This window comes from Rattus norvegicus, chromosome 7 (assembly GCF_036323735.1).
Source record: "Rattus norvegicus strain BN/NHsdMcwi chromosome 7, GRCr8, whole genome shotgun sequence".
In the NCBI taxonomy this organism is placed as follows: domain Eukaryota; kingdom Metazoa; phylum Chordata; class Mammalia; order Rodentia; family Muridae; genus Rattus; species Rattus norvegicus.
Window position 1 is genome coordinate 106,099,146 of NC_086025.1, and position 14,077 is coordinate 106,113,222.

General features: G+C 42.1%; 1 long non-coding RNA gene across 1 annotated transcript in view; it reads left to right on the top strand.

Moving 5' to 3' along the window:
* LOC134479748 (uncharacterized) overlaps window positions 1-7,816 on the top strand; it is a 119,245-nt gene extending 111,429 nt beyond the window's left edge. The window contains exon 4 of the long non-coding RNA XR_010053433.1: window positions 1,290-7,816. This is a non-coding gene — a long non-coding RNA (uncharacterized LOC134479748). The remainder of the gene's footprint in view (window positions 1-1,289) is intronic.
* Window positions 7,817-14,077: the final 6,261 nt, after the last annotated feature.

The window sequence follows — 14,077 nt, forward strand, 5'->3', positions numbered from 1 at the left end:
AGGGGAGAGGGGAGAGGGGAGAGGGGAGAGGGGAGAGGGGAGAGGGGAGAGGGGAGAGGGGAGAGGGGAGAGGGGAGAGGGGAGAGGGGAGAGGGAGAAGGAGAGGCAGGCCAAACAGTCCTTTTATTGCAAGCCAACCTAATACCTACCTGACTGTTGCTAGGTTACTGTTGGGTGGAGCCTAGAGGAAATGGAAATGCTGACACTCATGTAATTCTAAACACCAGAGATGACTCTTGCATATAAATTGGGCATACAGGGTCACAAACTGTTCGTTCTGTTGGGTTTGGCTTTTCCCTTGGGGTTGTGTTGTAGTAGTCACTCATCACGTTGTCTGTGGTTGTAGTTCATTTATTCTTAGTGTGAGTTTGCAATCTGTTTATGCCGTCTGCTGTGGGTAGACATTTGGTTTTTCAATGTCCAGTTTGGGACTATTGTGAAAATTGTTTCTCTCAACATGCTTATTCTCAGGAGGAGATAAATATACACTTGCACACCCCGTGCATAATATGCACAGGATATAATAGGAAACAATGAAGGTCTCTGTAAAGAACACATGCTACAGGGAACAATGGATAAAGTATGGTAAGGTTGGGAGGACTCCATGTTGCTGTTCTGATGGTCTAGGTCCTGCTGGGATCATTTCTTCTGCACCTTCCTGTCAACACACTCAGCAGGCTCCACTATTCAGACCGTAGTTACTGAACTGAATCCTCAGATGGAAACCACATCCATGCACTCACCACAACACATGGTCAGGCTTCCCCTGAAGCTAACTATGAGTCCAATTTGATTTGAGCACGAAAGGAAGCCAGAGGTCCTAGAGTGACCTGAGCAGGAACAGAAGGGAAATCAGACAGAGAGGAGCCAACTAGAAGTGCACTGTCAGGCAGAGATGAAGAACCACTGAAGGAGGAACCTGGTATTAGAGTTGTGTTGAATTAAAACAACTGCTCTAATTCTGCCAACTGAAGAGATCAAACTGGGAACACCTGGGCCATTTCCGTGCAATTGTAGCAATCTAGAGATGATGATAAAAGAAGTTTGATATACTACCTGTGCAGCCATATTTAATCTCAGTCTAGTTAGGGACACCTTTTTCTGTGATGAACTAACACAAACAAGATCAAACTGATGAGGAAAGGGAATATTTGGCAATTTTCACATGGCAATTATTGGAGGAAGTCAAGACAGGAACTCAAGCAGGCAGAAAGTTGGAGGCAGAACATGATACAGACTTCATGAAGGAACGCTACTTACTGACTTTTGCTCTGCTCGCTTTCTTGTAGAACCCAAGACCACCTAGCCCAGGATGGCATCACCTACAAAAGGATGGGCCCTCCTCCATCAAACTCTAATTAAGAAAATGCCCAATAGTAGTGGATCTCAATCTATGAGTGGCAACTCCTTTGGGGGTCACATAGAAGATATCCTGCATATCAGAATGGTAATTTGTAATCTACATTGCAATTGAATTGTAATTTGCATGACAATTCAGAACAATAGCAAAGTTACAAGTAGTAAGGAGCAACAGAAAAATGTTAGGGTTGAAGTCACCACATGTGAAACTGTACTAAGGACCACAGATTTAGGAACATTGAGAACCACTGCCCTTCAGGGTTACCTGCAACCCAGTCTTATGGGGGCATTTTGTCAGTTGAGATCCCCTTCTCTCTGATGATTCTAGCTTGTGTCAAGTTGATATAATATTAGCTGATACAACTCTATTGTATAGAAAAGGAACACATAGAATAGATATCCTTAAGGCTAGTGGGTAAGAGTCTCTGTAGGAAAGAATCTTCCAGGCTCATCACTTCCCAATGTAAGCCAGCATTGACTTCAGAGCTTGCCTGACCTGAAGGTAACAGTTCATTCAGACTTATGTGTTGACAGAAAATGTCTTGTGTCCAGTAGACTTTGCCCATAGGTAACCCTCAGAACCTGGGAAGGAGTAGAAAAAATATTGAGTCATTGCATAAATGCATGACCCTCTGAGGCAGGGTTGCCACTTTTCCTATTTTCAAGTCTCAAAGTGTTGGGGGGGGGGTCCTAACTGAACCAAGTCAAGCACCGTATTTGTAAGATGCTCTACAGTCATAGTCCAATGCTCCCCCAGGTGCTACTCTCTACATTGCCTCATGTACAGCATCCCATCAATTGCTAACAAGTTTATGAATAGTATTTTAATTACTTTTCTGTTGCTGTGATAAAACACACTGGCCAAGGCAACTTAAGGAAGCATTTATTTTAGTTTACAGTATCCAAGGGGCTAAGACCCCCATCACATTAAGAGGGCACAGTAAGTGGCAGGCAAGAGCAGGAGTTTGAGAGCTCCCATCTTGTAGAAGTGTGAAGCAGAGCAAGGGAACTGAGATGGTGTGAGGTTATAGTTTCAAAGCCCATCCACAGTGACAGTCCTTCAATAAGGATGCCCCACCTTTCCAAACAGTGCCACCAACTGGGAAACAAGGATTCAAATAAGTAAGTCTATGTGGAAAATTTTCATTCAAACTCCTACAATTAATGTCACCCTTTTAAGATTGAAGCGAAAGCAACCAAATTAAGCCTATAGGACCATGGTGTTGCTATTTGGTGATAACAGCAGGTCTACCTGAACTAGATTATTATGGGTACTCCTGGGTGTGTTCCCGTGATACATCCCACAGGACATGACACACTTGTAGGCATCTGATGTGATGTTCATGCTAAGTATATTCTATGTGAATATTTGATCTGGGTGTAGAAAGATGGGGAGCTACTCTCTATCTCTTTAATGGAGAGGGGTCTGGATGGTACATGCATATGTATCTGGGAAGGTAACTTGTACTAGCTGAAGAGTAGAATTACTTTTGTAGCCTTTTAATGTGCTTTTTCATTGCTTACCTGGCATGGCATTAATCATGGCAGGTTTTAAATGACTTTAAATCCAATTTTCCGTTCTCTTGAATGCCAGCCACATAGCCTTGTTTACAGGGAACACTAAACAAAGCAGAGGAAGAAAAAAAAGGTTCAATCAATTTTCCTTATCGCTAATTGGGGATTTATTACTGGCTCATTTGCTTTCAATAGCAGGAGGGGGTACACCCTTTAGAGTCTGGATCCTGGGAAGCTTGTGATTATTGCAACTCTATAACCACCCTGTAAGGGAGCAGAGTGAGGAAGACAAAATGATATCATTCTGTATTTATCAGAGGGATGGGACAAACTGTGTGGATCATGCCAGAAGCTTAGGCAGAAGGGAAGGGGCTACTCCCCAGTGCTTTGCAGAAGAAATGACCCAAAGACTTGTGTTCATTGTGTATATATTGATGAACTTCTGGTGGGTCCCTACTGGGAGTGAGCCCTCTGCTAGGCATGTGGGAGTGGATTGTGCTAGAGATACACCTTAGTAACAGAGGGGGGCAGTGGGGCCTTATGGCATTGGACATTGTGAGCTGCAGAAGGAGGTATGGGAAAGGGCAAAAAAAGTTATTCTTCCTGCCAGAAAAAAAGACCAGTTTCTGTTTTTTTGAAGGGTGAATAGAAATACAGAGCTATAAAGAGACCAGAATAATCAAGAATCAGTCCAGAAGCCTGCCATTTCACCTAGCAAAGAATGAACAATTACTGAGTAGAGGGGTACCTGCGTGACTGTTAGAGCTGTTAGCATAGCAACCCTCCTAGAGGGCCTAAAGGCTCCATGGAGGACTTCACCAGGCTTCATTCACCAGGATGAGGATTGGGTACATGGAACACAGCCCAGAGTTTGTAGCTGGCAGATAAAGATTCTACAGAAGCTTTTTAAGATGTGGTCAGACAAATTAGGAGGTGTGATAGTTTGAATGTCTCACATAAGTTCACATATTTGAATGTTGGGTTCTTGGTTAGTGGAACTGTTTGGGAAGGACTTGGTGTGCTCTTGTTGGTGTGGAGTGTCACTGGGGGTGGGCTTTGAGGTTTCAAAACCTCCTGCCAGGTCTACTCTTTCTCTCTGTCTCTGTCTCTATCTCTTTGGAGAAAAGAGTATTATCTAGAGTTGTTTCACAAAAAGATAGTCAGAGTCAAGAAGGCAGAAGATAGAAATAGGCTTGCAAGGCAGGAGACAGACAACATGACTATCTCCATTCTGATTATGGGTTCAGACTCTGAAGGTCACTAAGCAAGTATCGGGGGCCAGATATCATTTATCTACTGCTACTCAGATTGCAGTTAGCCCTGTCCTCATTTACCAATGACTAGGATTAAAGGTTCAGTCCTCCACGGAGAGGACCAAAAGGAGGAAAGATTAGAAAGCATTCACAGATGCAAGCCATTGACTTCTTTAATCAAGTAAAAGGAAAAGAGCCTACTTGGAGGCAGATTTGTAGTTTCTCTAGTTGCAATATAGATGGTGGTTTTTGATTAGGTGAATGTGTTTCCCTTGACTCTTTGCAAATAGTCTGGAGGAATTTAGGTGCTGGACTCATCTAGGCTAATGTTCTTCCAGGGTTTTTTCTACCACCATCCTTCATGGGTTATATATACATGGCATAAACGACCTTAGAGAGTCTCTCAGAACTGTGGAACAATGTACAGAAGAGAGATGTCTACATTCAGCTCATACCCAACTCCTCACAGAGCTCTTGGCTTTGGGGAGCACCTGCTGGCTCTACCATGTCAGCTTCTCTCCTGTTGTGCCCTGAGCTCAACCCTCCAAGATCTGAGACATCCTCATATACTTGCCTCATTTCTACTGTTGTCCAATACCCTGCCCTATTTTCCAACACCCCTCTCCCATATCTTTCAGCCTCAGTGGCTACTGTTTTCCCTGTTCCAGGCAACAAATTCAAAATTAACTGGCAATAGAGGAGAAAATTTCCATTGTACCTCTGATGATTTATCTGACCAAAAGCGTCAGTCCATTGACCAATCATGAATTCAATTATTTTCACCAGAATTTTCTGCTCAGGAGACTTTATCACTTTCTTCATGAGTAAACTAGAAACTTCCTAGAGCTAAAATTAATCTCAGAGATGGAATCATCTAGTTTAGGAAAGGCCAAAGTATGTCACTCCTGGCACCCCTTGCCAGCTGCACACTGGCAGACATTACCAATAGAACACAGAATTCCTTCTAAAAACACCACTACAGGAAGCCATTAGTAATCAATCTCAGACAACTTGTCAGCTAAAGCAGGTAGAGTGTCTGGCAGGAAGCAAACCTACTAACATGGAATTTTGAGAGACGGAATGAAGGCACTCTTCATAAAGGGAGGAAGAGAGCCAGCAGCAACAGGTATGATGGGAATGAGGAAGAAAATGAAAGAATCAAAGTGAAAAGATGAGTTCAAAGCTGGAGCCAGGAGTAGGAATTACGGTAATGCTGTGAACACAGGCATCAATGGAGAGCTAGCCCAAGGCAGCAACAAAGAAACCAATCCCCACTCTCCTTCTCTCCTCTGCCCTCTATCTTCAAACAAATCATTGATGAAGCTTCCAGAAGCCAGTAGGCAGAGGCTTATGTGCTTCAGCTTTTGTGTGGCAGATTGACACAGATTGGTTGTCAATGGATGCCGGCAATGGTATGTTTAAAAAGATAGTTTAGTGAGGTCTGCCAGTGTACAACAACAAAGAGGAGGTGTGAGTGCCAGGTAGTGATGTTTCCTGAACTAGCTGATCCCATCACTGAGGTTTCTTTAAATTCTGGAACGCCTCTAAGTTTCCCTGCAGTACAGGACATGAAGGAGAAGGTTGAGCATGAGGAGACTCATGCATTTCCATCAGGGGAAGTCTGCTTGAAGGCAGGTTCCCTAAAAGAATCCCTGAAGCAATGGAGCTTTAAATGGAATTATGTAGCTTTTCCATGACATAAAGATCAGGAGGCACCTTAAAGGCTTCAATGAAGACAAATTAAAAGAGGGGAGATACTGAACCTGGTCCCAGGTACAGGCGGTGTCTACAGAGCCATTCTTCCTGTTTTCTTTAAAATGTTTTATTTACTTTAGTTTTGTATGTTTGAGTGTGATTTGCTAGGACTACTTGTGTGTGTGTGTGTGTGTGTGTGTGTGTGTGTGTGTGTGTGTGTGTGTGTTTCGTGCCCATGGAAGCAAGAAGAAGGCATTCAATATCCTGGAATCGGAGCTATAGATGATTGATAGCTGCCATGTGGGTACGAGCAAGAGAACCCATATCCTCTACAAGAACAGCAAGTGCTCTTGACAGCCCAGCCATCTTCCAGCCTTCTTTCTGTTCTCTTTAGACAAGAGCTTGACACTACTCTATAGGCTGAGCCTTGTGGCGGGGCTTAGCCTCCCTACAAGAACAAATGTCAGAAGGGACACTGGGAAACTTCAGCTGGTAGAGTACAGGTGGACAACCCAGTGAGGGGGTCTGAGTTGAGCATCAATACTCTTCATCTGGATGTGAGCATGATGTTCACTGCTTTTAGTTGGAAGATTTAAAAACTTTTAAGTTTTCTTTGATTCCAAATTATAGCAGTAAAATGTCCTCTGTGTTTATGAGGGACGTGTTAACTACAACTGAGAGCTCAAGAAAAGTTTAAGCTGGAACCTTCTATTCCCTCATCACTCCCTTGCCAAAGTTCTTCTATGACAGACACCCCAAACTTCAGGGTCTTGGAGACGTTGTGCTCAGAAAGTCAGGAGCAGGGAAAACTGGAAGGGGGAGCAATACATAGCTAGGGGACATTTTTGACACATAGCAAATTCCAAGTGTGTTCCTGGACCTCAGTCTCTAAGAGTCACAGAGCTAAGAGAAACAAAGCTTGGGTGGCAGTATAGGATCTCAATCTGTGGGCCAAGCTGAGCCATACTTTTGCAACATGATGGTATGCTATGATTGCCCACCCCTTGCCTAGGGGCAAGTAGCCCTGTGCCCCAACATTTGCCCCACCCCTGACACACACACCAGAAGGGGTCATGCATCCTGGTAGCCAGGTTAAATTTGCTCTCCTCTTATAAAGTCATGTCCAGCAGCACCTGGAATTCCTCCTTATGCAAATGAGGCATCTTCAGTCTCCTAGCCCTGGCCAATGACATACACTCACCTCTAAATCCCCTCCCCACCCCCAAAGGTTTAAGTTGCCTGTGCCCCCCCCCATTAAATGAGCTATCTCACTGAAGCCATCTCCAGAAAAGGAATGAAAAATGTTTCACATAAATACTTAACAGAGTTTTAAGAGGGACTAATTAAATGATTGTTACATTGTTCTCTTAAAGGAAGATTAAACAGGCCAACTAACCCAGAAACAGTGCTACAAACATCATTGTTATCAAGTAACATCAAAAGTTATGTAAACCACTCATGATGGATATTCATTTTATAAGATTCTTTCAACCTCTATTTTTGTTACTTTCAGCAAATGGTTATTAGAACACATACATGTTACTCTGAGGATATACATACATATACACATATATATGTGTGTGTATACATATACATATATATATATATATATATATATATATATATATATTTATGCTCACACCCAGAGGAGTGATGTTGATGCTCAACTCCCTTGCTGAGTTGCACACCTATACTCTACCAGCTGAAGTTTCCCAGTGTCCCCTCTGATGTTTGTTCTTGTAGGAAGGCTAAGCCCCTCCACAGGGCTGAACCTACAGGGTAATGTCAGATTCTTGTCTAAAGAAAACAGAAAGAAGGCTGGAAGATGGCTCAGCTGTCAAAAGCACTTGCTGTTCTTGTAGAGTATCTGGGCTTTGTTCCTCATACCCATATGGAAGCTCACAATCATTCATATATATATTCATATATATAATATATAATATATTATATAATATACATAATATATAATAAAGATATATATTTATCTTTATAAAAATGCTACTTTTCTACTTTTATATTCCTTTGTAGTTACTGAAGTTTATTCAGAAAGCCTTTGCCTCTTCTTAGCCCACCTAACACACTCTTTAAAGTTCCCTGAACCCTACTCAGCTGTGTCTTAAATTCTCTGTTTGGTGTCTTCTCTGATGGCTGACCCTTTCTTGAGTTGCTTATTTATAACCATCCTATGTTCATGCTTACCCACTCATCCAATTTGATGCTCCCTGGATGCAGAATCAGGATTAGGCATTTCCACAGTCCCGTGCTCAGAATCAGGCAAGGTGACTGTGTAATATCTGTTGAATTGAGGTAAGTGAGTTAGGGATAGCCACAGCCTACTACTATCAGGTTGAAATCCACCCAAATCCTGGAAAGGAAGATATGTGAATTGCAGACCCTCCCACATTCTCAGCACACACAAAGGTAGATTCGATTGAGAGCCCAATATTGTGTTCTCACTGGACATTGCTTATGAAATCTCATAATTCCAAGAGACCTGGGGTTGTGCAACAGACTACATTTGTAGACCCAAGGAGTACTGGAGATCTATATGTCAAAATGGGAGATCATTCATTTTGAGTGTGATTATTTGGGATAAAAATTGCCCACAGGATGAGGAGCCCCCTTTCCTGGGAAAGGACTCAGGAAGGCTGCCCTATTAAGGTTCTCAACATACCCATTCTTCTCTGTCTCTGTTCCATCACCTGGAAAGGACAGAAAATGAGAACTAGTGTGTACACCCTTGACTCTTGCACTAGTCCTTAAGAACTCAGTAGGTTGGAGACTGAGTAAATAGTTTATCTTTGGAAAATGAAAAAAGAATCTGCGCTCCTCAAATCCCAGCATGGTTAATTAAAAGCAAAGGTATCGTCGATCCTGCAAAACCCCATCCATCACCCTAATGAGCAAGGATGAAAAGGACTTGTCTACTTTCAGGGCATGTTCTCTAAAAACTAGCAAAAGTCACAGGATAATGGGTCTGGCTGGGCCTAGCATGGAAGGTACTGTAAAATTGAGAATTCTGAAATAAGCTCCTGGGGCCATTTAGCTCCTGGTCTTTGAGTTATAAAGCAATGGTAATCATTATGCCAACAGTACCAAGAGCGGATACTGCTTTTAGTGTAGTGCCTATATATTACAGATGTTCTAGTTCCGTAAGATGCTCCAATAAATACTTGAGATGGCCCAATGTGGTTATACTAGTGTCTTAGCATATCTGGCCAGTCAAGGAAAGCTCTGAGAACCTCTGTAATTAAAATAAAAAGTAATTTAAGTTTAGACTTACTTGAAAATAGGATTCATTTGTTCAGTAGTTCACAATTCTTCTGCTCAATGCAATCTATAATTATAACAACAGCTGACTAGGTAGCAACCATATTACAGATAAGAAAAACGAGGTCTGGCATGATTGGTCTCAAGGTATGCACAAAGCCCTACAAACTGAACTCAAATTCCAAGACTCCACATGCTCCAGTCTTTACTGCCCCGTGCTCTAAGGAAATCCTGGATCTGCACCCACACAGGCAGCTCTGTAAACTTCATGCCTGTATGTGACTTCTTGAACCTGTGACTTTCTGTGACCAGGCCCACACTGTTGGGATACAAGAAGATGATCAAAGAAGATGATCAAAGAATAATACAGTATCCCCTGGTGCCAAACACTGTGCTAAGAATTTAGGAATGCAAATACCATAGCTCTTATTCTATTCCACCAAGTACACCCTGTGTCAAGAATTGTTCTGTGCACAAACCATTCCGCTAAGAGTTTCTAGAAGACAGCTATTTCAGTGTTAAAGATTCTACAAGGCTAATTGGCTGGCCAGAGCTTCTGAGATTATGGAGAGCTACAATGTTAACAGCTCAGAGCCAAATCAATTTAGGCTACTGAGAGCTTCTTTAGTAGCCATTTGTTGCCTACCTCTGTTTCTGACCTAACATTTTTGTGACTCTCATGTGAATCATTTTGAGGTGAATTAAGTTAACAGACCACTAACTTCCACCAACTCAAAAGCTGAGAGTGTCCTCAGACAGCATCTGAGGTCTATAGCAGGGATTTCATTGTTCTATGGTTACCTTCTGATGCTCCTCCCAATATTTCTTGAAAAGTGCCTTGACTTATACCTCATCTGGTTCTGTTACTATAAAATGGCATGGAATTGAAACCACACTTTGCTTTTAGGAAAACCTGAATCCATATTCTGGTTCTTTAATATTTGGCTACAGAATAAACTTTCTTCTTTTTTTTCTATTGACATTTTTATTTGTTATTTCATTTATTTATATTTCAAATGTTATCCCCTTCCCAATTTGCCCTCCACAAACCTCCATTCCCTCTTCCTACCCTTCTCCCTGCCGAAGGGTGCTTTCCCACCTGCCCACCAACTCTTGCCTCAGCACCCTAGAATTCCCCTACCCTGGGTCACTGAGCCTCCGTAAGGCCTAGGGACTCCCCTCCCAGTGATGCCCACTAAGGCAGTTCTCTGCTACATATCCTGCTGGAGCATGGGTTCCCCCAATATGTACTCTTTAGTTGGTGGTTTAGTCCCTGGGAGATTTGGGGTGTCTGGTTGGCTGATATTGTTGTTCTTCCTATGGAGTTGCAAACACCTTTAGCTCCTTCAGTCCTTGCCCTAACTCCTCCATTGAAGTCCGCACACACAGTCTGATTTTTGGCTGCGTGCATTCACATCTGTATTGGTCAGGCTCTGGCAGAGCCTCCATGGGACAGCTAGATAGGCTCCTGTCAGCAAGTGCTTCTTGGCATCAGCAATAGTGTCAGGGTTTGATGTCTGCAGATGAGATGGATCCCTAGGTGGGCAGTCTCTGGATGGCCTTTCCTTTAGTCTCTGCTCCACTCTTTGTTCCTGCATTTCCTTTTGACAGGAGAAATCCTGAATTAATATTTTTAAGGTAGATGGCTGGCATCCCTCAATTGGGGGCTGTGTCTATCCACTGGATATGGTCTCTACAGTTTCTCTCTCCCCTTTGTTGAATATTTCTATCCTTTTTGAGTTGAGCTACTCTCGATTCTGCTTTTTCCCTTCTTAGACATTCTAGGATCCTTGATTCTCTGTGCCTAGGTCAGTGCAAGGCTTTTAACAACCCCGTAACAAATGCTGGGTGAGTGAATAAGTAAATGAACATTAAACCTCTCTTCAGGGGTTACAGATTTAGCTCAGTGGTAGAGTGCTTGCCTAGGAAGCGCAAGGCCCTGGGTTCGGTCCCCAGCTCCGAAAAAAAGAACCAAAAAAAAAAAAAAAAAAAAAAAAAAAAACCTCTCTTCAGCTTCTAGATGAGGTCATATCTTTAATGAGGAACAGGAAATGCCAAAGTCACCAACGATTCCATTGGGCTACGTCTCTGAGAAGCTTTTGAAATGAATTTATTATTATTTTTTGGACCCGTAGAGTAAGTAGAAAGTTATCAAGACATTTTCAGGTCAAAAGACTTTGAAGATGCCCACATATAACTAGGCAGCTATGATGCCTGGAAATTTAAGATCTAAATTGAAGATGAGCAGATGGCTCCTGGATCATTTGCTTTTCTAGAGGTTCTTTCAGACTTCCTACTTCCTATCATAGGAGAGCCTTAGGCCGGTGAATGAGCTGATTGTTGAGACTCTCTCCAGCCTAACGTGAACTGCTAAGTTCTTGAGTTTGAACTTGTTACTCCTCTTTACCTTTGTCATTAACCCAAGTTCATTACATTTGGCCTAGCTAACACAAATGGATCATGTATCTAGGATAACTGCTCACTCTTTCTCTACACAGAACCATTACAATTTTGAACTGTGCTCTGTGTGTATCATTTTGAAAATAATCAGTCCTAGTGAAAGGAATCAATTCCTATCCAGATTTTCACTGGATATCTGAGCAGGTTCTTAGGGAGACAGTAACTGACAAAATGGGCAGCCATTCACACCAAGGATAACAATCTTCTAACTATATGTAACATGGCTCAAAATTATAGAAGTAAACTTTGACCATCAAGACCATTCAAAGAATCAGCCCATTGTGCCTACCTCATTCCTCCCCTCTCTCCAAGATGAGATGTGCTCTCTTTAAGGATTAAAAAGATCACCCAATACCTAAAAAAGTAGCTGTGGGTTTATCCATTCATTCTGCATTTATCTAAGGACCATTAAAGGTTGTATATGACTAAATACAAGAGATCCAAAACATCTAGACAGTCAAAAAGCAAGTGTTTTAAATTTGAACTCCAGCATAGCCCTGTGAACTTGCTACCTAAGGGACCTTGTAAGCCTCTCAAAGGAAGCATGCATCTGAAAGGATCTCTTCTATAAGATATAAAGAACTCTGTCCTGTCAAGCTCCATACTGCCCTAATCCCTGCCAATTCCAGGCAAGCAGTGGGTATGAGGGATGGGATCGTTGGGTGGAGCTTGGAAGCTTTAGGTATTAAGATAATCGAAATGGAATACAAGAAAGGAACAGTGAGATTTGCTGGTGAGGAGAATGCTTCTATAGTTTGAGGATCAATGTTGACATTCCCAAGTCTAGTCCTAATACTGCTGAGACTACGTCTTGGAACTTTGACCTTGCAGTGGCCTAGAAATAAAAATAAAGGAGAATGAGGAAGATAGTAAAGTGGGAGAGTGGCGAAAATTGGAGGAAAGAAAGAAGAGGAAGGAGGAGGAGGATGGGAGGATGAGAAGAAAGGAAAGAAAGAGGAAGCGGAGAGGAAGAATAAAGGAGGAAGGAAGATTGAAGAGGAACTGAAGGAGGACGATAAATGGGATACAGCCAAGGAAAGAAGAGGCTCATGGGTCTATGATATTAAAATTAGTTGTATGAAACCAGAAAACATGGCACCTATGTTCACCAGCTACCATGAAGCAAGGTTGCTTCACTAATACTACATCAACCACTGATGACAGGTGACCCTGGCCTTTATGAGAATCAAATGGCAGTTGTCCTGGCATAAAAGATGCTGCCATGGAACCTGCCTCTGTGGTACCCATGGAGGTGGCAGGAACAGAAGTTAGAAGACAGGCAAGAACAGGTCCTCAGAACCATAGGGGTTATAGGGGTCATCCAAGTTGGTTTACAGAGGCCTTTTGTGGTGTCTAATAGATCACAAGGCTCTATGGGAAAAATAAATTGACATTAAAAAAGTGTGGATATCAAAGAAGGAAACTCAAGAACTAGTAACAATGTTATTTGGCTTAGGCAATAACTATTTGAGAGCTGATATCAGAAAGCTGATTTCCTCCAACTCAATGGAAAATTGAAATGTTTCTATCACCTGTCTACATGAAGTACCTGTTCACACACCAGGAAAGTAACCTTTAAATCAAGAAGTATCAACAGCTTTGTTATTTTCCTAATAGAGAGATTTGACAGCTATGCAGGGGCAAATCTGGCAGGTACACATCTATATGCACACAATGTCCTAGTTTGAAAATGCACGTAGCAAAAATTGATAGACTGAAATAAACCGGCCAGTGCAGAATCTACCTTTAGGTGTATTTATGTAATTGTCTGAGGCCACACACTGAGGGTTCTCGTAAGATAACTTTCTCAATATTTGAAAATAAACTCAGCCAACCAAAGCCCTCTAATTACACAGAAGATCTAAGCACCACAGTTAACTTGCTTCAAACAAATGTCACCAGCAGCATAAAACTTCACTTTCTTTCAAGTGCACTATAGTCATTTGCTGTGTACCCAACAGTGGACATACATTTCAAAAGACTGACCCCAGCTACTTAAGATGTATTTTTGAAAGTATGCTGAGATTCTTAATAAAGAGAAAACTCAAAACATACAAGATTAAAACACTTTAAATTTGATCAAGATGAGGAATGACGTTTTATTTTCTCCTCCTCCTTCTCTTCCTCTTCCTCCTCCTTCTCCTCTTCTTCTTCCTCTTCTTCTTGTCTTCCTCTTCTCCTCCTTGTCTCCCTTATCCTCATTTTCGTCCTCCTTGTCCTTGTCCTCTTCCTCCTCCTTGTCCTCCTTCTCCTCCTCCTCCTCCTTTGAAACAAGCCCTCATGTATCCCAGGCTGGCTTAGAACTCCCAATTCTCATGCTTTCACCTTCTGCCTTCAGCATAATAATTTAAATTTCTATCATAAACATCTAGAAAGGAACAGCAAACAACATGAGAAAAGTCAAATGAGGTTACTGCTAAAAAGTGAGAGAAAACCCAGTACAACATGATATAAAACAGCACAGCTCAGTGAAGCCATGAAGATACTGGAAAATAACACAAAAAACTAGATGGAAGGAAGCTCTC